Source organism: Solanum dulcamara, chromosome 6 (assembly GCF_947179165.1).
Source record: "Solanum dulcamara chromosome 6, daSolDulc1.2, whole genome shotgun sequence".
NCBI lineage: Eukaryota > Viridiplantae > Streptophyta > Magnoliopsida > Solanales > Solanaceae > Solanum > Solanum dulcamara.
Genome location: NC_077242.1, coordinates 69,049,899 through 69,077,171, shown reverse-complemented (window position 1 = coordinate 69,077,171; position 27,273 = coordinate 69,049,899). Strand labels below are relative to the sequence as shown.

Sequence of the window (27,273 nt, the reverse complement as noted above, 5' to 3'; positions counted from 1 at the left end):
AGAACATTAGAATATAAGGAGCATGCTTGTCCTAGAATTGTCTAGGATGATTTATGTATAGAATGGATGTGATACATATCTATACACCTTATTTGATTACTAAACAGGATGAGAGTAATAATGCATTTTTGTTGGTTCATACTTATCCCCGCTCAACGATGTAGCTAAGTTGTCAACAAGAGTAGGCAATTAGAGGTTGGAAGACCATAATTGTAAAATCAACCCTGTAAATTAGTAATCGAAAACCCATTGGAGACCATAGTAAAGGATATAAACTGGAAATATATAAATGCTACAACCCAAGGACTCTTCTTTAAATTGATAAATTTTACCCAATACCATTAAATCAAGTTCTCACATTGTTTTTGAAATAATCATTTTGTAGATATTAATGAACTCAATTCTTTGAAACATACATGAATAATTTGATTCATCGAAAAGCTGACTACGCCTAATTGCATTTCCTTGTGGGTTCAAAATCCGTCTCTTAAAAAGGGTCATAATATTACTTTCGAGACCGCGTACACTTACATGTGTGTTTGGACACAAAACATTTTTGGCTCCATTACCTAGGAACATTGTTTAATTTGGCAATAGTTTTCTTTGCGAAGTTTCTTTATTTATGTTGGTGTTAATAATTTTATCTTAGCTGTATTTCTTGCAGGAGAACTCAAAAAGGCACACTAGACAGAAGTGGCAACATTGTAGAGCCGTTAACTGAGCCTAAAAGATTTCTACTTCAGCAAAGAAGGAGAGCAGTTGCTCTATTTCCTGTACCACAGTTAAATCTGGGTGATACTAACGAAGTACCAATAGAGATCCCTATGGAGATGGCAGCCAGGACAGTAGTGATGTGGCAATTCCAGTCATAGCAAATGTCACTTCCAGCATTCAAAAACCACCAGCTAGAGAAAGATTTGAATTGAAATAGAACATGGTGCAATTGTTGCACTCTAATGGCAGTTTACAAGCTTGCCTCATGAAGATCCTCAAGTTCACATCCAGAACTTCTTGGAGATTAGCAATATTTATACACCTAATAGGGTATCTCCTGACTATGTGAGGTTAACATTATTTCCCTTTTCTTTGTTGGGGGAATCTAAGAGGTGGTTGAAGTCGAAACCACCAAACTCAATCACTTCATGAAACAATTTAGCTCATAAATTTCTTATCAGGTTCTTTCCTTTGGGAAAGACAGCTAAGTTGAGGGATGGAATTTTGAGCTTTAAGCAAAAATCTAGAGAAAATTTGTACCAATCTTGGGATAGGTTTAAATCATTACTCATTAGTTGTATTCACCATCATATAGATAATAAGGTGTTAGTCTATACCTTCATATAAGGGTTGGAACCCAATACCAAAATTCTTCTTGATTCTGCTACAGGTGGACAGGCATTGGAAGAAACCTATGATGAGCTATATACGTTGCTTAATTGCATCTCTCAGGGAAACCCTAAGTGGAATGGAGGAAATTCTAGACTTGTGGTTCAAAAATAAGCAGGCATGTTAGAAGTTGATGTGGTAACTGCATTGACAGCACAAATTATAGAATATGATGACAAAGTATTTCAATACTTTAGCAAAAGGACAGTAGCAAGCTTCAGTGAGCATAGTTCAACAACAACACATGTGGTGTGAGGTATGTGGAAGTAGTGAATATGTGGCCGAATATTGTGGAGCTAATCCAGAGTCAGTAAATTTTATGGGTAATGCACCTAGAGGTGATGGCAACCTTAATTATGGTAACACTTACAACCCAAATTGGAGAAATCATCCTAACTTCTCATGGAGTGGAAATCAGCAAAACCAACAGCAAGGGCAGACTCAATACAGACCATAAGGAGGTGGGCAACAGTACAACAATCAAGCTTAATGGTACAATAAACAAAATCAAGATAATCAAAGCTCAAGAAAATCAGGAAGCATGAGTGTAGAGGACATAGTGAACCAAATCATGATGGACCAAGCTAAGTTGGTTGCGGATGTTTGTCAGAATCAGTTAGCCACTAAAAATTCAAAAAAATGGCTTGGACAATTAGCAAGTGCACAAGGTTCTCGCCAATAAGGGGGTTTATCAGGTAACACTGACCTAAATCCCAAACAAGTGAATGTTATAAGTACTCGTAGTGGACTCCCCCTAGCTGAATTGGCTCCCAAAGTTAAACTGACAGAGGTGAAAGGTAAAGAGCAAATTGGGGAAGAAGGTGAATCCAGCGGATCAAAAGCAGTCGAGGAACCAAAAACAAAACCTCCTCCTCCTTTCCCACAAAAGTTTAAGAAGAAGAAAGAAGAGGAATGCTTTGTAAAGTTCATAGACTTGCTAAAACAAGTGCAAATTAATTTACCTTTGATTGATGTTTTGCAGGAAATCCCAAAATACACCAAGTTTTTCAAAGATATTGTGGCCAACAAGAGCAAGTTAGCTAAATTTGAAACAGTGGCACTCAATAAAGAGTGTAGTTAAAGAATCTTGAATAAAATTAAGCTTCCAACTAAACAAAAAGCTCCAGGTAGTTTCATGGTAAAGGTAACTATTGGTAAGTACAGTAACGTAAGAGGTCTTTTTGATCTAGGTGCTAGTATAAACTTGATGCCTAGATTTATGCTTAAGAAATTAGGTTTGGGAGAACTTAAGTCAACCACCATTTTATTGTAATTAACTGATCGTTCTGTAGCTAGACTTGATGGTATCATTGAAGATATGTTAGTTCAAGTGGGATCCCTCATCTTTCCTATTGATTTTGTTGTATTAGATTTTGAGCCTGACCTCGATGTTCCTTTTATCTTAGGGCGCCTGTTCTTGGCAACAGATGGTGCACTTATTGATATGGCTGCAGGTAGATTAACTATTAGACCACATGGCAAAGTGGAGATGTTCGATGTATATCATGCACTGAAGTTACCTGTAGTTTATGAAGAGTTGTCCGATATAACCATCATCGATGAGGAAGTCTCAGCTCAATACATTTTAGCAAATGATCCTATGGAAAGAGTCATGATAGGTCAAGATATTAAAGAGGATATGAAAGATAAAGAGTTAGCTAGTGTCCTTGATATGCCAAATGCCAGCATGTGGAAAAAGAATGTGGAACTTTTGAATAGAGAATTGGGTCATTCACCTAAGCCATCTCTAGAAGAAGCGCCTAACTTAGAGTTGAAGCAATTTCTAGCACATCTCAAGTATGTTTTTCTTGGAGTGAATAATACCTTACCTGTAATTCTTTCATCTGCTTTGTCTGATGTTCAGGTCACGGCAGCACTTGAGGTATTGAAAAGGCACAAGAAGGCAATTGGATGGCAAATAGCTGATCTTCACGGTATCAGCCCCACTTTATGCATGCATAGAATTTTCACGGAAGAAGGACATAAGGCTAGTGCGCAACCATAATGCCGGTTGAACCCCATCATGAAAAAGGTTATGAAGAAAGAGATAATTAAGTGCCTAGATGTAGGCATAACATACCCAATCTCTAACAACAAGTGGGTAAGCCCAGTTCAGTGTGTACCAAAAAAAAGGGGGAATGATTGTGGTGACTATGAGAAGAATGAGTTGATCCCCACAAGAACAGTAACTGGGTGGCGCATATGCATGGACTACAAAAAGTTGAATAATGCCACGAGAAAATATCACTACCCTGTACCATTTATTGACCAAATGCTTGACAAGTTAGCAGGCCAAGAGTACTATTGTTTCTTGGAGGGGTATTCAGGTTACAACCAAATTACCATTGCACTGGAGGACCAGGAAAAGACAACATTCACATGTCTGTATGGGACATATGCATTTAAGCGTATGTCATTTGGTCTTTACAATGCTTCTGCCATTTTTCAGAGGTGCATGATTGCTATATTTCATGATATGGTGGAAGAGTTTGTAGAGATTTTTATGTATGACTTTTAAGTTTTTGGAGAGTCTTTTAATGTCTGTTTGCAAAATCTAGAGAAAGTACTAGCAAGGTGTGAAGAAACAAATCTCATCTTAAATTGGGAGAAATGTCATTTCCTGGTAAAAGAGGATATTATGTTGGGGCATAAAGTGTCAAAAGATGGTTTGGAGGTGGACAAAGCTAATATTAAAGTGATTGAGAAGCTTCCACCACCAATTTCAGTGAAAGGAGTCTGCAATTTTCTAGGTCATAACGAATTCTATCAATGATTCATCAAAGATTTTTCAAAGATCACTAGACCCATGTGCAATTTGCTTGAAAATGAGGTAAAATTTATTTTTGATGATAAATGTTTGCAGGCCTTTGAACTCTTGAAAAGGAATCTGATTGAAGCCCCCATCCTGATAGCTCCTAACTAGGAGATACCTTTTATGCTGATATACGACGCAAACGACACAATAGTGGGAGCAGTTCTGGGACAAAGGAAGGAGAAAATCTTTTACTCTATTTATTATGCCAGCAAGACTCTTGACTCTGCTCAAGCCAACTATATGGTCACAGAGAAGGAAATGTTGGTATTGATTTATGCGTTTGATAAATTTTGCTCTTACCTGGTAGGTACAAAAGTGATTGTTTATACTAGTCATGCAGCTCTTAGGTACATATTCAACAAGAAAGATGTTAAGCCAAGGCTCATAAGATAGATTTTGTTGCTACAAGAGTTCGATATTGAAATCAAATATAGGAGGGTATGCGAAAATTAAATAGAAGACCACCTATCAAGATTAGAGGATCATCCTATGTAGGTGAGCAGAAGTCGATAAAGGAAGAGTTTCTAGATGAGAAACTGTTGGTAATAGATGTACAAGAACTCTCATGGTGAACTACATTGTTAATGGAGTGTTTCCTCCTGAAGCTACTTCTCAGCAAAAGAAAAAGCTTATACATAATGTCAAGTTCTACATTTGGGACGAACCTTATATATTCAAGCAAGGTGTTGACCGAATGGTTAGGAGTTGTATGCCAAAAGTGGAGGTGCACCAAGTATTGGATAGTTGTCATTCATCATCATATGACGACCATCATAGAGGAGAGCGTACTGCCCATAAGGTGCTCCAATCAAGTTTCTTTTGGCCTACTTTGTTCAAAAATATTGCAGGGTATGTAAAGAACTGTTATCAGTGTCAAAGAATGGGCACGATATCACGGAGACATGAAATGCCTTTAAAAAACATTCTAGAAGTTGAAATCTTTGATGTATGGGGAATGGACTTCATGGGTCCATTTCCATCATCTTGTAGGAATTAATATAAATTAGTGGCAGTGGATTATATCTAAATGGATTGAAGCAGAAGCCCTTCCCACGAATGACTCAAAGGTGGTAAGCAAGTTCCTTAAGAAGTACATCTTCACTCATTTTTAAACTCCCAAGTCGATTATCAGTAATGGAGGATCACACTTGATCAATCAAATAGTGAAGAACCTCTTGGCTAAATATGGGGTGAACCATAAGGTAGCCACAACTTATCATCCACAAATCAGTGGACAGGTGGAAGTCTCCAATAGGGAGGTGAAGCAAATTTTGTAAAAGACTGTCAATGTGCAACAGAAGGATTGGGCAGAAATGTTAGATGAGGCATTATGGGCATATAGAACTGCTTATAAAACCCCTATTGGGACATCCCCTTATCAGATGGTATTTGGTAAAGCGTGTCACCTACTAGTGGAGCTAGAGCATCAAGCCTACTGGGCAATCAAGAAGCATAATCTGAATCCAGAGTTAGCAAGACGGAAGAGGTTGGATCAATTGAACGAGTTGGAAGAGTTTAGGCTACATGCCTATGAAAATGTTAAGTTGTATAAAGAGAAAACAAAGCGGTGGCATGACAAGCATATTGTCTCTCAAAATTTTGTACCAGGGCAAAAGGTACTCCTTCTCAACTCTAGGCTCAAGATCTTTCCAGGAAAGTTGCGGTCTAATGGAGTGGACCTTTTGAAGTGGTGCATATGACGTCGCATAAAGCTGTGGAATTGTGGAATATAATGAAAACGTCTACATTTTTGGTAAATGGGCAAAGAGTCAAGCAATACTTTAGAAATAATGTTGACCGTGAGGAGGAATCCATCGAATTGGAAAATGAGTGAAGCAAGAGTTGGGTCATGCCGCGACAATAAATTAGGCGCTACGCAAGAGGCAACCCGTGAAGTATTATGTATTTTTAATTAGAAATTATAATTTATTTTCTTTGTATTGCTAACATTTCATTTTGTTTCAGTGTATAAGTGAATTTATAAAATAAAAGAAAATAAAAGAGAACTTGGATGAAGCCCAACAAGTAAGGTCCGCGTCAAGTCCGCATCGCGAACCTGGTACATTTCAGTGCAAAAACTTTTCCAAGTATGTTTTCAATCATATTTTGTATGAAAATAAGTTTCAAGTAAGGTGCGCGCCAGTTGCGGACCTGGTTAATTTCAATACAAAAATGAAATTTGAAATTTTAGGTCACAAAATAATGAGGTCCGCGATAAATCCGCATCACGGATGTTTTCCATCTCAGTTCAAATTTTTCCAAGAATGTTTTTATCCATTTGTTTGTGAAAAAATCAAAAGTAAAGTCCGCGCCAGGTCTGCGATGCGGACCTGGCTCATTTCAGCACAAAATACAACTGGAAATTTTTGACGCTAAAATAGTAAGGTCCGCGACAAGTCAGCATCGCAAACCTGGGAGAATTTTTGAGAACTTTTCATTAAAAAGACGTGTTTAACCCATTTTTAATGGGCCAACCCGACGTTTTCAGTTTTAAAACACTGAAAAGACCCCATTTTTTCTCAAAACTTAAATAGTTTCCTCTCTTGTCAATTCTCAATACTCTTCTTTCTAAGGCAAATCCGTGTCGCCCTCTTTAAATCCAAGCAAATATTTGTTGAATTTACACTTTATCACCGACAATGTATGTGTTCTTGAACTAACTTTATGATATGAATGGTTGAAATCTACATAAGTATGTTCTTGGGCCTCAAGTTTTGGCTCAATATAATTGATTTTCATTACTCTTGAATTGAAATGCTCATGGGTATGTAAAATTGCTAAAAGATTTGCTTGATGTGGTTAATTGATTAAGGGTTATGTCTTTGAACTTTAACCCTATTTTTGGTGATTAGAAGAAATTGGGTTTTGTAATTGTTATGGATATTGTGTGTTGAATACTTGAGTAAACATGCATAAAGTAATGAGTTGAAGTTAAGTTTGATTTGTGGAACAAAGGTAGGGGAAGTTTATATTGTTTCAAATCATGGTTTGAAAACATGTTTGTAGTAAAGATGAAATTATATGCCCATTTATGCTTAACTTTGAATAATATGTTGGGTTGATTTTAAGATTATTTACGAGTTCAGTTAGGGTGTTGTAGTAGTGTTGTAAAGTTTGGGTTGAAATAGTTTGTAATATTGAATTATATAGGTAGATTTTTTCTGTTTTAAAGATATGCTAGATGAAGGGGACTATTTTGGAACTCATATAGAATGAGATTCACCATGTGGACTGTTGTGAAGTGTGGGTTAGGTTGTTAGCATATATGTGCACAGTAATCAAATGAAGGGAAGTCTGAGTACCTTTATATCATTTGCATGCTAATGAAATGTGTAAGTGTGGGGTACGGGCACTAAGTTCTAATGCTTATTTAGGTTCTTATATATTGTTGTTGTTTGGATTAATTGCAGTAAAAATGTAGTCTAGCAGAAGGCCAGGGAAGGAACTGGCAGTCCCAGGGAGCAGAAAAAGAGATAGCCCTCTATACCACCAACCCCACCCATGCCTCGGGGTCAATCCTATGGATATGGCATAAAACCAGTACACTCAAGTGGAAAAACAGGTATAAGCGACACGTTGAGTCGCGATATCTCTCCGACATACCAATTGACAAGGAGAAATTGATCAGAGACTACCCTCATATTATGCGGAGAATATAAAAGATGAATATGCATTTCCTGTTTTCTGACCCAAAGTCGTGCAATTTGCACATAGTACAAGAATTCTATGCCAACTACAAACTGAATGAGCGGACGTATTACATAATAGTCCGAGGAGTTGATTTTCCTTTATCCCCAATGGCAATCAATGAAATATTGGGTACTCCGGAGATGCCGACCATAACTTGGACAAATTTAAACATTCGACCGCCGTACAGAGATGTCCGACACACTTTATGTGGGCCTAGATCTACTACAAAGTGGGTACGTCACGGTCTGCGTGGCTACCACAGCATATTCCCATATGCATATCTTAACAAAGAAGCGCGTGTATGGGTGAAAATTGTAATGCACAATTTGATTCCAGGCCTCAAGAGCACGCAAGACGCAATGACATGATCACAGCCTGCATGTTTGGGTTGGAAATGCTTCGACACCGCACAGGAGGAAAAGCTTCAACTGAAAAGGAACTCTGTGAGGTTGAGAGGCAATACCCTATAAACGAGCATGATATGGTTGTCCTTGGACTGGAACCTGATTTTTATGATCCAACCAAAAACAAAATCCCCACAGATGAGGACAAGAGGAGGACCAACTCAGACTTGGAGTCAGATCTGGAGGCCACAGAGTTTGACCCTCTAGCGGTGGAAGATGAAGATATTGGTGGTCAGATGGATGGGTAAACAAGGAAGTCTACTACCTTGAGCTCTGAGGATAGTGCCCAACTCTAAGTATGGGGTGGAGTTTGGATATCTATTTATTTTGTTTTGTTTGTTTTTATTGATTAAGTTGATGCTAGAGTTCTAATGTTTTGTTTAACTGGATTGATAAATGTGGTAGATTTATGTGTGATTATTTTGACAGGTACTTGTTATTTTTGTCTTGATTAATATTTTAGGTTTATCTTAAATGTGAATGTCATTTTAATTTTTTTGTTTTTTTTATTTTGGGTTTCATGGCATTTGTTTTCGGTTCTTTGGCCATGGATAGTCCCTTTGAACCGTATAAAAAATCTCTTTTTAGATATTTGTAATGTATATAAAGTGTTTTGCCAAACTATCGGATTGCACAGGTAGCAGAAACATGAGAAAATTGATGAAATTGAGACACCTAAAACCCTATTGTTAGCTTTTTAATAAGGTTAAATTCCTGTGATTGTGATTAGAATTTCTGAAGAATATTGTCATCTTGAAATTAAACATGTGCAATATGTGTAAGGCTTATTGTATAATCCTGGTTGCTTTTGATTGCTAGAACTTGCCTTGTATGTATGAGTAGTGAAAATAAAGGAAGTTTAGACTTTAGGGAAAGGATCTAGGCAGTTCTTTGGTAACCTCATTTTAAAATCATGTGTGTACCCACCTGAATGTAAATCCTTAGTTAGCCCTTTTGAGCCTTCGACTTGATTCTTTGACAACCTAGTTTGAAACCTATTTCTATTTTTTTCTGAGACCATAATTTTGATCCAAGAATTCAAGCGCTTTGGAAAAGATAAAGTGGAGAAATGGGAGGTTAACGACCTTGGGTTACTAAAATAAAAACAAGGATGCGATTAATTGAAATAACATCTTGTGTTAGAAAAAACAAACCTGTGGGAAATGAAAAGAAGGTCAACTACATTATGGTTAAAACTAGTAAAGAAAAGAAGAATTTCTCTACACAGATAAATGAAGTGAAAGGTTGAGGTAATAGAATAACAAAGTGGTGAGAATAAGGTAATTAGGTGCTTGAATAAGAATTAAAGAATGTAATGTGTTGAAAGCGCTTGAGAATCGAGTTACCATACATGTACAGAATTCTACCTACCCATCCCCTAGCCCACATTACAACCTAAAAAAGTCCTAAGTGAACCTTAAGTCTTAGCTACCTTAATAGAGTTGCTTAATACACTAAGGGCAAGCCTATGGTTCATCTTGAGCAACATGTGATTTCATTTGAGAGAGTGAGCAAAATTTTGCATAAATACCCATCAATATAACTGTGAGGGTATGGGTAATTCCTTCTTGGTGAGGGCACATGTTTAATGAAGAAATGATAAACCTGAATGAATTCTAATATAACAAGCCATGTGAGCTGCTTCATTACAGAGTTAACTTTTGAGTTTATGAGGTGTTGAATTAGTCAGTTGCTTAAACAAAACTTATACACGTGTGAGTAAAATAGGCTACGTGTAAAATCATGGTGGTTTGGAAGAATTGCTTTGTATATCGTGCCTTTGTTACTTTAGGAATAAAAACAGGAGTTTGTTCGAGGACTAACAAAGTTATAAGTGTGGGGTGGTGATCTTGGGTACATTTATGTGCCCAATAGCACCTAAAACCCATAAATCATTAGTCAAGTTGAGAATAAATTCCTAGAATTTAGTTTATATTTTTCATATTTTGTATTATTATAACCAATCAGCATGATTAGATATTTTCAGGATTAATTGAGTAAGATTGGACATTCAAAGCATGATTGGATTGAAAGTGGAGATCAAAGAAGAAGTTGGGAACAAAAGGTGAAGAAAATACACTTCAAAAAAGTAGGCCTGCGTCGCGCATTTGGACCATGAGATTTAATACCAAGTTTCGAAATTTATTTCTCGAACCAGTGTAGTGCGCGTCAGGTCCGCATCCATGTATAGAACAAATTCATACTTGAAAATTATTCATCGAGAATATAAGGTCCGCGCCAGATCCGCGTCGCGTACCTGGCTCTATATAAGAGAAATTTTTAGCCAACGTGGGAATTAAAATTTTGTACTGAAAAGAAGCAAGTCCGCATTGCGGACTTCAGTGCGTTTGCTTTAATTCTACGTTTTTAGTGCTATAAATAGCACATTTACATATTTTATTAAGGAACACTTCAGATTATCGGAGGAGAGCTGGAGAGGACGAAGGAAACCCTATCATTGGTGATATTTTCTCCTTTCTTTTCATTTTGAATTCAAGCTTTATGTTAAAAATGATTCATGTAAGTATGTCACAAACTATGAGTGGCTAAATTCCCTTGTTCTTGGTTTGTAGCCATAAGATGAAGGTTTAAATCTTGCTTGCTTTGGTTGAAAATGGGTTTTTACATATGATTAGTCTTGTAGTTTTGTTTTTATTGTTTTAATGCTTGATCACCATTAGAACAAATTTGTTGTCAACCCGGAACCCGGAAGATGAAAAGGGGATAGAACATTAGAATATAAGGAGCATGCTTGTCCTAGAATTGTCTAGGATGATTTATGTATAGAATGGATGTGACACATATCTATACACCTTATTTGATTACTAAACAGGATGAGAGTAATAATGCATTTTTGTTGGTTCATGCTTATCCCCGCTCAACGATGTAGCTAAGTTGTCAACAAGAGTAGGCAATTAGAGGTTGGAAGACCATAATTGTAAAATCAACCCTGTAAATCAGTAATCGAAAACCCATTGGAGACCACAGTAAAGGATATAAACTGGAAATCTATAAATGCTACAACCCAAGGACTCTTCTTTAAATTGATAAATTTTACCCAATACCATTAAATCAAGTTCTCACATTGTTTTTGAAATAATTATTTTGTAGATATTAATGAACTCAACTCTTTGAAACACACATGAATAATTTGATTCATCGAAAAGCTGACTACGCCTAATTGCATTTCCCTGTGGGTTCGATATCCGGCTCTTAAAAAGGGTCATAATATTACTTTTGAGATCGCGTGCACTTGTGTGTGCGTTTGGACACAACATTATACAACCTACATGGTATTATAGATGTATAACTAATACCTTCCATGTGGTGGTATTGCTAATACATAGAATTTAATATCATGAGATTAAGTAGCTAAAGAAAAATATACCCCTCAAATCATTTTAATCACTTTTTTCTAGTTATACTAACAACTTAAGTTGGACAATAAAACAAATGACCCCAGTTTGACTAGAAAATGAATCAAAAGAAAAGTACATGGAGATGGAGTCAAATAAGACTTATATAGAAAAAAAAACACTATAAGAACACCAAAAATGAGAAAAGGGCTACTAGTGGGGCGATCTAAGGAGTCTCGAGCGGTCTACCCAAATCTCCTCGGCAAAAACTAACATCATATATATAATGTATTTTTTTTAACTTTTATGTATATAAATAGATTTTAAATCCCTTGAACATAATAATAACAGCTTGTTTGGATGGCTGTTACCCGTTATATTATATTGAATTATTAGTTTAAATACAATATTTATTTTGATTGTTAATTAAATTTTAATTTATCGTATCGTTTAAATTCATTGTTAAGTAACGACGAAAAGACCCATTTTATGCAACAACCGATTTGATGTGATTGCGTCGTTATCTTGATATTTTCTTCTCATCTTGTTTTTATTTTGTTATTTAATAATTATATTTCATAGTTTATCCTACCTTTTCATAGTACCTCAACTCCGTACCCTACCTTTTTTGTAGATTTATCATTAAAATTATGAATGTGTGAAATATTGGGAAAAAAGCACATCGACTAATTTTCGTCCCTTCCGGACCGCCTTCAAGCAGAAAATAACAAAGAAATTAAAGAGAATAAAAATAACACAAGATATAACGTGGAAATTCAATGCGGAAAAAACCACAGATCACCCAGAAAAATATTCACTATAAGAAAATTCTTACACCATACAATACACAATATTTTTCCTCAAACACCCCAATTCCTAAAATACTATTCCAAATCTTCAATGATTCTAAGCAGAACAGAAAACACGACTGAAAGAAAATCTAACTCTAAGTTCTTCTTTCTTTACCAATGATTCGCCTTTGCTTCGTATTAGGGTTGCAAAAGCTGCTCTTCTAGGATTACATCGAACCTTAGATAGTCCCATCTTTGAAGAGTCCTATTCTCAGAGCTAATCTTGGCCAATATCCTTGGTTTCCTTAGTTAGGAGTCTGTGGACTTAAATAAGGTTTTCTTCTTTTTCCCACTGATGGACCTGGTTACCAGATTTACGTTCACATTCTGTAGCGAGTCTTTTCCTGAACCTGGTTCACTTTGTCATAATCAAAACCAGTATTTCCAACACTTGGGGCATCTGAATATAGTTAGCCTGCCATAGTGATCCAAATTTGCAAGAAAAATTGTCGTCATTCGAAATATAGCCCTTAATGACCTGACATAGTAATATATCCCATAATGACATGATCGATGAAAGGAAAGTTAAATGTCTTTTCATTATATACTTATCATAGCATTCTCTCTTTGTAAATTCTGAAACTTCTGCATGTCTTCATTCATAAGATTGGATGAAACATTAGAATTCAAAGGAATGACAAAGAGAATATGCTTATTACTTGTAGAGAAGAGTTACACATAGAAACCACAAGAGAGAAGGAACTATAAGGGGAGGAAAAAGACAAGTTTACCCTTAAAAGTAAGCATACACAGAAACTTTACTGTTATCAGGCCCTCAGCTTTCCCTTCAGTCTTGCAAAGAAAAGTATTGATGTCAAATGAAGCCAACTCATCATGTCCGTTAAGAATGTGAAGTAGGCATTCCTCCAAGAATGGTTGACAATTAAACAACCCAAGATTCCCCAAAATGCGACAAAGAAACCTAGCACCATTGATATATAAAACTCCAGAGATGCGAACTCTTCATCATCATCATGTTCTTGTGGATAGGTGTTGCTTCCATGATCAATACGGGGCTAGGAGGAACATATCCAGGACACTCTTGAAGAGGAGGACCGCAAAGTTGAGCATTGTCACTGTAAGATGATCTATCAAAACTTTGCAATTGAGTGCTTAATTCCCGGATAAGTGGTTGTTCGACAAGTACAACACACTAAGAAAAGTCAAATTAGCAAGGCCCGGAGGGATCACACCAGAAAGTTGGTTTCTTGACGAGTCAAGAGACTCCAACATCTTCATTTGACGAATTCCTTCAGTGATACTTCCATTCAGATCATTTCTTGAAAGGTTCAAAGATTTCAATCCTCTCATCTCGGGGATTTCTTCAGGAACGCCTCTAACCAATTCATTACTTGAAAGATCAATAGTCTTCAGATATAATAAAGGTTTTTCCATTGAATCAATAGGTCACCAATGTATGAGTAATAACGAGGATATCTACCATAGAAACCTTGGACCATAAATTCCATCGGCTCACCAGAACTATCATCATGATACAATAAGGTGGAATTGTAGAAGCATTGTGGAGTATCCACCGATAAGCCATTTCCTGAAAGGTCCAGTATCTGAAGAGATTGAAGCTGACAGATAATTGAAGGTATGTTGCCATAGAATCTATTGAACCACAGGCTTAAAATCCGCAAATTGAGTAGATCAGTCCTTGTCCATGCTGGGATTCTTCCTACCAACTTATTTCCACCAAGATCCAAGATTTTCAACTGCTGACATTGTGAGAAAGAAGGCAACATTCCACTAAAACTATTCTATCGTATGTATACAGCCTCTAAACTTGTCAAGGAGCCAAATGAAGGTGGAACTTTTCTAGAAAAATTGTTATAGGCTAGATTAAGAGCAGCTAGATTAGTCATATTCATCCAACAATCTGGAAGTTCTCCTGAGAATTGGTTGTGTGACAAGTCAAGAGAAGTGGTGATTGAGTAACTTTGACAAATAGAAGAGATAGATCCGAGAAACTGTATTTTTATGCAGGTAAAATATTTGGACATTGGCAGGAACTAGTGGCAAAGGTCCTGAGAAGTTGTTAGAGCTTAAATCTATAACCATGTAATCATATGTATTCGCTATTAAGTCAGACACTCTTCCACTGATTTGGTTGTTTGAGAGATTCAAAATCTTTAGATCGGGGAAAACCAGAGAAATATCTTGGAAGTGTGTCCGAAATACTTGCAAGAGAGATATTAAGAACAGTATAGTTGTTTTGATTTTGAAGCCATTTTGGGAAAGAAGGTCCCAAATTGCAAGATGGAAGGCTTATAACTTGCAGCTGAAAAGAAGGAAACCAATCAAAACTCATCTTCAGAGTCAATGAGTTGAATGGCAAGTCCAAATCCACTAAACTGGAGAGATTTGAAAGGTGGGACTCAGTGATTGTACCCTTCATGACATTATAAAAGGCGTCAAAACTTTCCAGGTTCGATAGTTTCCCCACACTTTCTGGTAATCCTTCCAGTTTATTGGACGAGACATCCAAAATTCTAAGTGGTGAAAGTTTTCCAATACTTTGTGGTATCCTCCCTTGAAATTGATTAGAGCCAAGATGAAACTCTCTCAATGATGGAAACAATGCTAAATCAGGTAATGCCCCTTTTGTTTGGTTATCAGACAAATTCAGATATTCAAGGCCAGACACTCTTCCCGGTCTTTCCATGAAAAAACCATTCAACACATTATTCTGTAGGTATAATTTCTTCACGGATGAAAATGTTGCGACATTAACAATTGAACCAAACAACGAGCTGTCGTTCAACCCCAAAACCTCAAGTGATTTCCTACTGCCTGATAGCCTGTAAAACAAATCAGGAAGCCATTGGTATGTCCCAGTGTTGGACATGTCCAGATGACGTAAACGTGTTAAATTCCCAAAAGAACTAGGAAACCCACCTTCAATATCAAACTGATCAGCAAAATCTAGATGTTCAAGATACATCAAGCTCCCAAAGTGATCATCAATTTGACCGATGAGTTGATTATAAGAGAGGTCAATACTAGTTAGGCTTGTGCTAAAATTGAATAACCAGCTATATTCAGATGAAGAAGAAAACTCATTACAACATAAATGAAGAACAGAAAGAGAGATGAAAGAGGAATTGGCTAAATCAGCTTGAGATTGAACCAACATAGATAGTCCACAACTACTCAAGTCTAGTTCTTTCAATAAAGGGACCTTAGTTATCTCTTAAAACCAATTGTTTACTTGGAATTCGCTCGTACTCAGACACAAAAACTCTAGAGAAGACATACAAGAAAGACATTGAAGCTCCTTTACAGTAAGATCATTGTCTCTAAGATCAAGAGTCCTTAAGGAAGTTAGATTCTGAAACGGTATTGGAATTACACCAGAAAAAGAACAATCTGAGAGGTTCAAGTACTCTAGTCTCTTAAGAGAGCCTATGAATCTTGGTATTTCATTTCTTTCAAAATCATTCACGCTGAGGTCCAAGAAATTCAAATACTCCAACTCAAGTAGAGAAGAGCTAAGTTTTCCTGTCAATCCTGAAGTAATACAACCATCGGAAGAACAAAGAAACTCATTGTGTAGATCAAGAACAATTAATAACATGACCTGTTCTTTTGTCACATTCAATGCCCTTCCATTTGCAACATTCTTTTTTATCTTCTTCATCACCCCATGTAGACAAATGATGAAAAACATCTCTTTCCCTTTCTAAACACAGAATCTTGTTTACTTCTCTTGAAGTTGATCCAAAAGATGTCTCTAGGAAAAGTAAAGACAAAGTAACAAGGAGTTGAGCTAATCTTGGATATTTTCTTTTTTCCATTGTTCTTTGCTTGAAGCTACGAGTCTGTTACTTTTAAAATCTTTAGCTTATTCAACTAAATTTGAATTTCCATAAATATCATTACTATTGACTGGTTATTGCATGCATATTGTCCTAGACAACTTTCAAGGTCATTCATCTATACATATGTATATGTATACATGTGTATATGTATATTATAATATATGACTAAATTACCGTTAAATTTACTGCAAGGAACCTCTGGACAGACCTAGAAGATAGGTTTGGACAACCAAATGGAGCAAAACTTTACCTGAATGATTTAGTTCAGGGTACAAGTGATAAAGCTGGTTATTTTACAAAAATAAAGAGAATATGGGATGAACTAGACACTCTAAATGAAAATATAAGGTGTGGTTGTAATTGCAACTGTGGTGGAAAAGATAAACTCACTAAGTCTTTGCAAGATGAGAGACTTATTCACTTTCTTATGGGTTTAAATGAAGCTTATGCCTCTACTAGGGGAAACATCCTCATGATCACTCCTTTGCCTAGTGTCAATGTGGCTTATTCTCTGCTAATTCAGGATGAGAAACAAAGGGAAGTTTATGTGACCCATCAGTACCCTGGAGAATCTTCCTTTGCTGTTGTAAATCAAACTGTTCAGAGAGATGGAAACTATGATTACAAAGGAAAAGGAAAAACTGATGGAAGAAAGAACACTCTGATCTGCTCACACTGCAGGAAACCTGGACATACTATAGACAAGTGTTATAGAATCGTGGGATTTCCTGCAGATTTCAAATTCACTAGATCAAAGAAGATGGAACAAGCCAAGGAGAAGCATACAGTAATGCAGTCCTAGCAGAGGAAAATCACCATAGCGACAGTAAGGGAAACAATCAACAATTCTCACAGGAACAGTTCAGTCAAATTATTCATCTTCTCCAACAGGTCAAAGTTGGACAATCAGGACCTTCAATCTCAGAAGCAGAAGCTGCTGTCAACAATGTAGTATGTTCTGGTATAACTAATTCTATTCATAACCTCCTCTCTTGTTTTACTCATATAAAGTTCAATTCCTGGATAATAGACTCAGGAGCTACTCAACATATGGCTTTTGATGTTTCTATTTTTTCTGATCTCACTCCTTTCCCTAAACCTCTAACTGTTAATCTACCAAATTCTCACAAGGTAACAGTAACACACAAAGGGACTGTAAGAGGTTTACCTAATCTAGTGCTAAAAAATGTTCTCTTTGTTCCAGATTTCAATTATAATCTCCTTTCTGTCACAAGAGTTTGCACTCAGTATAATTGTCATCTAATTTTTTCTTCCGCTGCTTGTTTCTTGCAGGCCCCTTCAATGAAGAGGCCTCAGGTTCTTGGTAATTGTCATAATGGGATCTATCTCCTCAAATCTCCTTCATGTAAGTCTAAGAGGGATCAAGGCTGGTGCCTTAGTACTCCAGTTTCAGTTTTTAGTCAGAATGTTGCTTCCTCTATTTCTTCAAATTCTGTAATAGATAGGAATGATGTAACTTTGTGGCACAAGAGATTGGGTCACTTACCTTATTCATCAATGAAAAGAATTCAGTTTATTTCCTCTAATTTACAAGCTCATTCTACTCTTCCTTGTAATATTTGTCCCTTGGCAAGACAAAGTAAATTACCTTTTCTTTCAAGTTCAACTAAGTCAAAGTCCATATTTGATTTAGTTCACATTGACATTTGGGGACCTTACAAAACTCCTACCTATGATGGTTTTAAGTATTGTTTAACCATTGTAGATGATTTTAGTAGAGGTACTTGGACTTATTTGCTATCTAACAAGAGTAATGCCTTCTTTGCTCTTAAATCTTTTCTTCATATGGTAGAAAGACAATTTAATACCAAAGTTAAAGTCGTTAAATCTGATAATGCTTTAGAATTGGGAACTAGTCTTCTAACCTCCGATTTCTTCAAAACTCAAGGAATTCTACACCAAACTTCTTGTGTAGAAACACCCCAACAGAATGGGATTGTAGAAAGAAAACATAGGCATCTTCTTGAAACATGTAGAGCCCTTATGCATCAGTCCAAAGTTCCTGTTATCTTTTGGGGAGATTGCGTCCTTACTGCTACAAGCTTGATCAACAGATTCCCTTCCAGTGTCTTGCATTTTAAAACCCCATATGAAGTTCTTCATAAAATGAAACCTTCTTATACTTTTTTAAGGACTTTTGGGTGTTTATGTTTTGTTTCGACATTATCAGCTCACAGGAATAAATTGGAACCTAGAGCTATTAAAGCTATCTTTCTTGGATATCCTATGGGAAAAAAGGATACAAAGTCATGGATCTTCACACTAGAAAAATTATTTTTTCTAGAAATGTCATTTTCATGAATCTATCTTCCCTTTCTCTACTCCTATTCCCCCTCGTCCTATTTATCCTCAAGATCAGGATTACATCAATTCTGATTTTTTACATTCTGATTGTTTTTTTTATCATAATGTTTGGACAGATGAATGTCCATCTCCTCAAACATCAGAACAATTTTCTACTCCATCTTCAAACACAATGGATCCTCACTCTCCTATCACTTCTTCTGCTCTTATTCCTCATACTCCTTTACTCGCACCTACTATTACTACCACTATAGTTCCTGCTACCAAATCTGGAAGAGTAATTACAAAGCCTTCTTATCTCAGTGATTATGTGTGTAATGCAATATGCTTCACACAACTCACTTCTTCTTGTTTTATTTTACTTGTTCAGCCATCTATTCTACCTTTTTCAGCCCTTTCTATTTCCAATCAGAACTTGTTAAACTCCATCTCCTCTGTCACAGAACCAATCAGTTATGCCCAGGCCTCACTACATGCTGGCTGGCAGCAGGCGATGCTGACTGAATTTGAAGCTTTGATATCTAATCAGACTTGGGAAGTTATGGAACTCCCAACAGGTCACAAGGCATTACCATGCAAATGGGTATACAAAGTTAAACATAAATCTGATGGGAGTATTGAGAGACTCAAAGCTAGACTTGTGATTCGAGGGGATACTCAAAGGGAGGGAATTGACTATAATGAAACTTTTTCTCCCGTTGTTAAAATGACTACTATCAGATCCCTTTTTTGCTGTTGCAGTAAAGAGAAATTGGGAAATTCTTCAGTTGGATGTAAACAACGATTTTCTCCATGGAGAATTGTTAGAAGAAGTCTACATAAAGTTTCCTCCAGGGATGCAACCCTCTTCTCCTAATCAAGTTTGCAAACTGAAAAAATCTATTTACGGTTTGAAACAGGCATCCAGACAATGGTATTCCAGACTAACAGTTGCGCTCAATTTTAAAGGGTATGTTTCTTCTTTAAATGATTACTCTTTATTTTATAAAAAAGAGAGGGATCTCATATCAATTGTGGCTGTGTATGTTGATGATATTCTAATAACGGGTAACAATCCTAGTGAGTTGAATGATCTCAAACAGTTTTTAGATAATGAATTCAAGGTCAAAGATTTGGGGGCAGTTCACTATTTTCTAGGGATGGAAGTCATCAGAGAAAAACAGGGGATCATCCTGAGTCAAAAGAAATTTACTTTGGAACTATTGAGTGAATTTGACTCACAAACTTCAGCTACTGCAAATTCCCCTTTGGATCCTACCATCAAGCTGAATTCGGATGAGGGTGATTTGCTTCTCGAACCAACTGTTTATCGACGATTGTTAGGAAAATTGAATTTCCTAACTCACACTCGTCCTGATCTCTCGTTCACGGTGCAACATCTCAGTCAATTTATGCAGCAGCCACGATTGCCTCATTTTTTGGCTGCTTTGCGAGTTATTAGGTATCTTAGACTAGCTCCAACACAGGGTCTATTCTTTTCCACCAATCCTTCTCTTGAACTATTGGCTTATTGTGACTCCGATTGGGGGTCTTGCCCGGATACTCGCTGCTCTATCAATAGATACTATATTACCCTTGGTGGGTCTCTGATTAGCTGGAAATCAAAGAAACTGAAGAAAAACATGAGCTGTACATATTGAAGAAAGAAAGAAAAAGAGATGAAGATGAAGATGAAGGAGAAGAGAGAAGGAGCAGAAACTGAAAGAGTAAAGTGAGAGAGGAGAAGATATTTTATTTTCAGCTGCATCTTCTAATTACAATTAGTGTATATATATACACTATGTTATACTTGTTAACTGAAATTAGTTACACTAACAGATTTAACAACTTGTTAGTTCCACTAACTAATTTCTGGTAGAATGATAATTCTACCCTCCAACTATTTAACTTCTCACAATACTCCCCTTCAAGCTAGGAGGTGCAAATATGTTCAAAACTCCTAGCTTGGATAGAAGATGTTCATGCTGCATCCTGGACAGTCCTTTAGTTAGTATATCTGCAGGTTGTTCTTGAGTAGATATATAGTCCACCTTGATCAAACCTTGTTGTAGCCTCTCTCTAATGAAGTGACAATTTATTTCGATGTGTTTTGTTCTTTCGTGATAGACTGGATTTGCTGCAATTTGGATTGCAGCCTTATTGTCACTGTAAACTTGTACTGGCAGCTCAATTTCAGCTCCTACTTCTTTCAGCATTCCAAGCATCCATACCAATTCTGATACAGTGGAGGCCATGCTCCTATATTCAGCCTCAGCTGAACTCTTTGATACTGTTGTTTGCTTCTTGGCTTTCCATGAAACCAAGGATTTTCCAATCACAATCATGAACCCTGTTACAGATTTCCTGGTGAGTAGGCAGGAGGCCCAATCAGCATCACAAAAAGCAGTAATCTTATGGTCTGGGTTGCTGGACAGTAGTATTCCTTGTCCAGGTTACTTCTTCAAGTACCTTACCACTCTTAGTGCAGCTTCCACGTGGGATTTTTTTGGTTGACTCAGGAACTGACTTAGTGTCTAAGTGCTGAAAGTAATATCTGGTCTTGTCATATTGAGATATAATAGTTTCCCTATGAGTTTCGGATAACTGACCTGGTCTATTAGAGGATCATCATCTGCTTCTTGCCTTCTCTTCACATGTTGATCATACTCTCTTGATGTTAGTTTGACATTAACATCTATAGGTGTTCCTGCTGGTTTAGCTGCTCCCATTCTAACTTCTTCTATAATCTCAAGGGCATATTTCCTTTGATGCATTAGTATCCCTTCTGTGGATCTTGTAAACTCAATTCCCAGAAAATATTTAAGCTCCCCTAGGTCTTTCATCTTGAAGGCCTTTTGTAGAGCCTCATTTGTGTCTTCTATTAACTTCAATAAGCTTCCAGTGATCAGTATGTCATCCACATACACAAGTATAAGTATAATTCCTGTTTCTGATTTACTGATGAATAGTGAGTGGTCATTTTGGCTCTGTTTAAATTTAAGGGAGATAAGGACCTCAGTGAGCTTATGATTCCACTATCTTGGGGCTTACTTAAGTCCATATAAGGACTTTGTCAGTCTACATACCTTCTCCCCTTGACTGACAAACCCCTGAGGAAGGTGCATATAGATTTCAGCATCAAGGTCCCCATGAAGAAATGCATTGAACACATCCATTTGATGGATGTGCCACTGGTTGGAGGCAGCAAGAGCTAGAATAGATCTTACTGTGACCATCTTCACAACTGGAGAAAATGTCTCTTTGTAGTCAATACCTTCTTGTTGACTGTATCATTTGGCAACTAACCTGGCCTTGAATCTTTCTACTTCACCTGTGGACTTGTATTTGATTTTATAAACCCACCTACAGCCAATAGGTCTTTTACCTGCAGGTAAGGTAGTGATCTCCCATGTATTATTGTTTTCTAATGCTTAAATCTCTGCTTGCATAGCATCAACCCATCTTGAATCCTTGATGGCATCTGCATAGCTGGTAGGTTCTATTATAGTAGAAGTAGCAGCAATATAATGCTGATATGTGGGAGATAGATGAGAATAGTTCACATAGTTGGATAAAGGATATTGAACATCACTGGTTATGTTTAGGGAAACAAAGTCCCTCAGCCATGTTGGAGGGTGCTTAGATCTTACAGATCTTCTAGGAGCACTAGGATCCTCAGCAAGGCTTGATTCCCCATCTGCAATATGTATTTGATCCTCAGAATGCTCCACAGTAGTATGCTCACATCCTATATCAAGGCTTGGAATCTGATCAATATTGTTAGAAGATATGGGAGCTATAGTAGATAAACCTGGAATGGTCATATCTGCTTCTTATAAACTGTCTACAAATAGCTGTTGTGAATCAGCATCAGCTTTATTGACAAATGGGAAGATATCCTCCCTGAAAATAACATCTCTACTGATAAAGAATGATTTGTTAAGTAAGTCAAACAAAATATATCCCTTGTTTACTTCAGAGTAGCCCATGTGAGCTGCTAACCTTGACCTGGGCATAAGTTTGTCATGCTCAGCAAGGTTTTTAGCAAAGGAAAGACATCCAAGAGTCCTTAAGTGAGATAGCCCTGGTTTGATGCCATATAGTCTTTCATAGGGAGTTTGAAACCCAATTACACTGCTAGGGAGTCTGTTGATGAGATAGGTTGCAGCTAAAACACAGTGGCCCCAAAATTTGATAGGTATTTTGGCTTGAAATCTCAGGGCTCTTGTCACTTCCAGCAGGTGTCTATGTTTCCTCTCAGCAACACCATTCTGCTGAAGGGTATAAGGGCAAGACCTTTGATGAATAATGCCCCATTCTTTGAACAATTTGCAGCACACAGAATTAACAAATTCTGTACCATTATCAGATCTGACCATCTTCACAACCCTATCAAATTATGTTTTTGCATATTGCAAAAACATTTGAAGAGATACAGAAACATCTGACTTAAGTTTAAGTAGAAATAACCAGGTCATTCTTGAAAAATCATCCACAATTGTAAGAAAGTATTTATTGCCATCAAACGTAGTTGTATTATAGGGTCCCAAGAGATCAACATGTATCAAGTCAAAGCATCTACTGCTTTTAATGCTGCTAGAAGGAAATATAGGTCTAGTTTGTTTTGCAAATGGGCAAACTAAACAGTTAGACACTTTACACATAGTGATTTTATTGTCAGCAAACATCTTTGAGAGTATTGTAGAAGAGGGATGTCCAAGCCTTTGATGCCATAGCTCCATGTCTGACTCCTTACCATTTGAAGGAATTGTATCAACAGCATTAGCAGATTCCTTGACATTATTGACACTACCTTGAGTTAAATGTCTCCACAACAGGTATAGTCCTCCTTTTTCCTTACCAACTTCCTTCACCTTCCCAGTGTAAAGCTCTTGGAAAATACAAAAATTAGGGAAGAAGGAGACTGAGTAGCCTAACTCCCTTGTTATTTTGCTGACAGACATTAAGTTATACTTGAACTCAGGTATATGGAACACATTAGTGATCATACTTCTAGCTGATAGATTACAAGAGCCAATATGAGTAACTTGTGTAGTACCACCATTTAGTAAACATACATCCTTGGGTGTGTCAAGCTTGAGGACAGATTTTTTTTGTAACATATCTAACTTAGATACCATGTGATTTGTTGCACCTGTACCCACAATCCACACATCACTATTTTCAGTTACAAACAAGGCTTTACCTGCATTATTTGCCTTATTACAGTCAGATGTAGTAGCAGATGCAGTAGCTCCTGGCTGTTGATTCATCATCTTGAGTATCTGTTCATATTGTTCCTTTGTGAATGTGCACCCTTGAAGTAGTTGTTTGACATCTTTCTCAGCCTGACTCAGAGTTTTAGTAGAAGCTTCAGCTGATGTTGTGTCTAGAAAGTGCTGTCCTGTAATATTCCTACCACACACTAATTCATTAGTTACATTTGTATTCAAACCATAAGAAAAATTCGCCTGGCCAGATTTTTGAGTATGATTGGAGACATTTGTATCAACATATGTGCTTTGTGCCTTTCTCTTGGACTTGAAATCTGGTGGATATCTAACAACCTTGTAGTAGAATTCTTTAGTATGGCCTCTACACTTGCAAAAGTCACAAAGTAGAGTTGTATTCTTCCTATACCTATTACTTACACCTGAACTACTGCCACCTCTAGAGTACATAGCAGCTGAGTCTAGAACAGATGAATGCAATCCCAAATTATTGATGCCTGTAACTACAGATTTGTGGCTCTCATCTCCTGCTATCATGGCATATGCTTGGTTTATAGTTGGTAATGGATCTATCATGAGAATCTGACTCCTAGCCTGAATGTATGAATCATTTAATCCCATTAGAAATTGATACAGCTTTTGTCTATTCATGTGAGCTACAAATCCTTTGGATTTTTCACAGTTGTAACAAGGTGAGGGCACTAACACTTCAAATTCATCCCACAATGCCTTCAGCTTCGTATAATATACTGAGACAGAGTTAGTACCCTGCTGTAGAGTAACAATTTCTTTGTGTAAGCTGTAAGTCCTTGATCCATCTACTCTATCAAATCTCTCTTGTAGATCATCCCACACTTGCAATGCACTTGAGGCAAACGCAATTCCACTAAGTAAACTCTTTGAGACTGAGTTCATTAATCACGACAAAACAATTGCATTTACCATCTCCCATTGACACCACAGTTCTTCACTGTACACGTCCTTTCTGCATGTTCCATCAACCAGCCCCAACTTGTTCCTCCCTAACAAGGCTAACTTGACTGAACGACTCCATAGAGTGTAGTTCTCAACACCAGTCAGTTGAAAAGAAATGATGCTAACTCCACTTACATCTGTAGGACTAAGAAATAATGGGTGATTATAGTCAATACCTTGCCCTAGAGTGAGATTGCTACTCGAGGAGGCTGGCACACTAGCTTGTTGGTGATTTTGGTTGAAATTTTGAGGTGAACTTGTTGCTGCCGCCGTGTCACCTGCCATTTCTTCAACCAGTAACACAATCGCTAAATTTTAACACAGATCAGAGCTCCGATCTCCTGATCTGTCAAACACAAACAAAGAAACAACCTATGAATCAGTGAATCTCATTGAGACTCTTTGACTCCACATCGAGGATCAGCGTCCTGCTCTGATACCATGAAGAAAAACATGAGCTGTACATATTGAAGAAAGAAAGAAAAAGAGATGAAGATGAAGATGAAGATGAAGGAGAAGAGAGAAGGAGCAGAAACTGAAAGAGTAAAGTGAGAGAGGAGAAAATATTTTATTTTCAGCTGCATCTTCTAATTACAATTAGTGTATATATATACACTATGTTATACTTGTTAACTGAAATTAGTTACACTAACAGATTTAACAACTTGTTAGTTCCACTAACTAATTTTTAGTAGAATGACAATTCTACCCTCCAACTATTTAACTTCTCACAATAGAAACAATCATCAATATCATTATCATCCGCTGAGGCCGAATATCGTTCTATGCGTCGGGTTGTTGGAGAACTAACCTGGCTTGTTCATTTGCTTGATGATCTATCCGCTCCACCGTCTCTTCCAGTTCCGGTGCACTCAGATAGCCAATCAGCTCTTCACATCGCAAAAAATCCTGTTTTTCATGAGCGGACTAAGCATGTTGAGTTGGACTGTTACTTTGTGCGCCAACAATACATGTCCGGTCTTATTTCACTGTCTTTTGTTCCTTCTTCTTCCCAGTTGGCAGATATTTTTACTAAGCCCTTATCCGGCCCTTCTCATCACTCTGTTATGGGCAAGCTGGGTGTCGTCGAACTCCCCTCCACCTTGAAGGGGGTGTTGGAATTTCATCCTAAAATGTCAATCCTATCAACATTACCTCTGGTTTGCTCACAGAAAAAAAAAGAGAAGCTCTCAGATGAAGAAACTAAAGCAAAGCAAAAGAGATACCTGTCAAGTAATATAAATGGGATCAGCTGAAGCATTTTTTTATTTAGCTTCTAGAGTGTATAATAGATGGAATTCCAGCTGGTAGAATTCTTTTTAGGAAAAGTTTTGTTTTTTCATTCTTTTTAGGAAAAGCTTTGCTTCTCTCATGTATAAATAGGTGTACAAGGTAATTAAAAGTACACAGAAAATTTCTCATCTCTATCTTCAGATTTTTCATTACCAGGTGTGTCGATCCCGGATCTTAACCACACTTCTAATAGTCTATAAAAGGATTATTTAGCTATACTAACAACTTGAATTTGACATAAAAACAAGTGACCCCACTTTGAGAAGGGGGAAAAATCAAAAAGAGAAATGACTTTCGACTTCTCCAACATTTCATTTAGGCTGACTTAAAAGTGGACGATACCGCCGATAAGGAAGCGGCAAAGTATGCCAAAGATGACAATATTTTTGTGAACTTGAAGCATGTCATTAACGATCCCTTGAGTTGTCCGCATATTTCATATAGGCACCTCAACCTAGCCTTGTAGCTATTGAACACTCCAATCTTAACAAATAAATATCTATTAAATATTTTTTTATACCTAGTCAAAAAAGAAAGTGTGTGCAATACACACGCAAATAATGTGGCAAAATAACAAATTAAATAAAGACATGTGGCATTTTAATTTAAATTAATCATAAAAATGAATTTTGAAAATGAAGGAAAATATTTTATTTATGAACTCAAAAGATCTTGAATCTTACTTCAAGTTCTCTCTTGATCTGTATTTTCTGTATATTTCTTGTGTATTGAAAATAACCTAGCAACATCTCTATTTATAATAGCATGAAATCAAATTAAACTAAGATTAGAAAACCTATTTCTATATAAACTTGGATAAACAAATACATGAATTAAATAAATAGCAAATACCAAATCCTAAACAACTTAGGATTCCTATTCCAACTTTAAATTATTATTCCAACAGAAAATAAAAAAATCTAAATCTAAATCTAAAAGAAATTTTTTTAAATTTTTTTAAAAAAACACTTATACACCCTCACCCACCTCACTCCAAACCTCCTCCTTTCTTCTTTTTAAGGCTTGTCCACCATTTTTATTCTCCATTTTAAACAAATGGAGGTTTTAACCTATACTAAGTATCATCATTTTTACTTTCTTTTATGTCTTCTTTCTTATTCTCATTTTAAATTTATAGTTTTTTTTT

At 36.7% G+C, this 27,273-nt stretch overlaps 1 pseudogene; it reads right to left on the bottom strand.

Annotated features, from left to right (window-relative positions):
* LOC129892946 (receptor-like protein EIX1) overlaps nucleotides 1-16,299 on the bottom strand; it is a 72,701-nt pseudogene extending 56,402 nt beyond the window's left edge.
* Nucleotides 16,300-27,273: the final 10,974 nt, after the last annotated feature.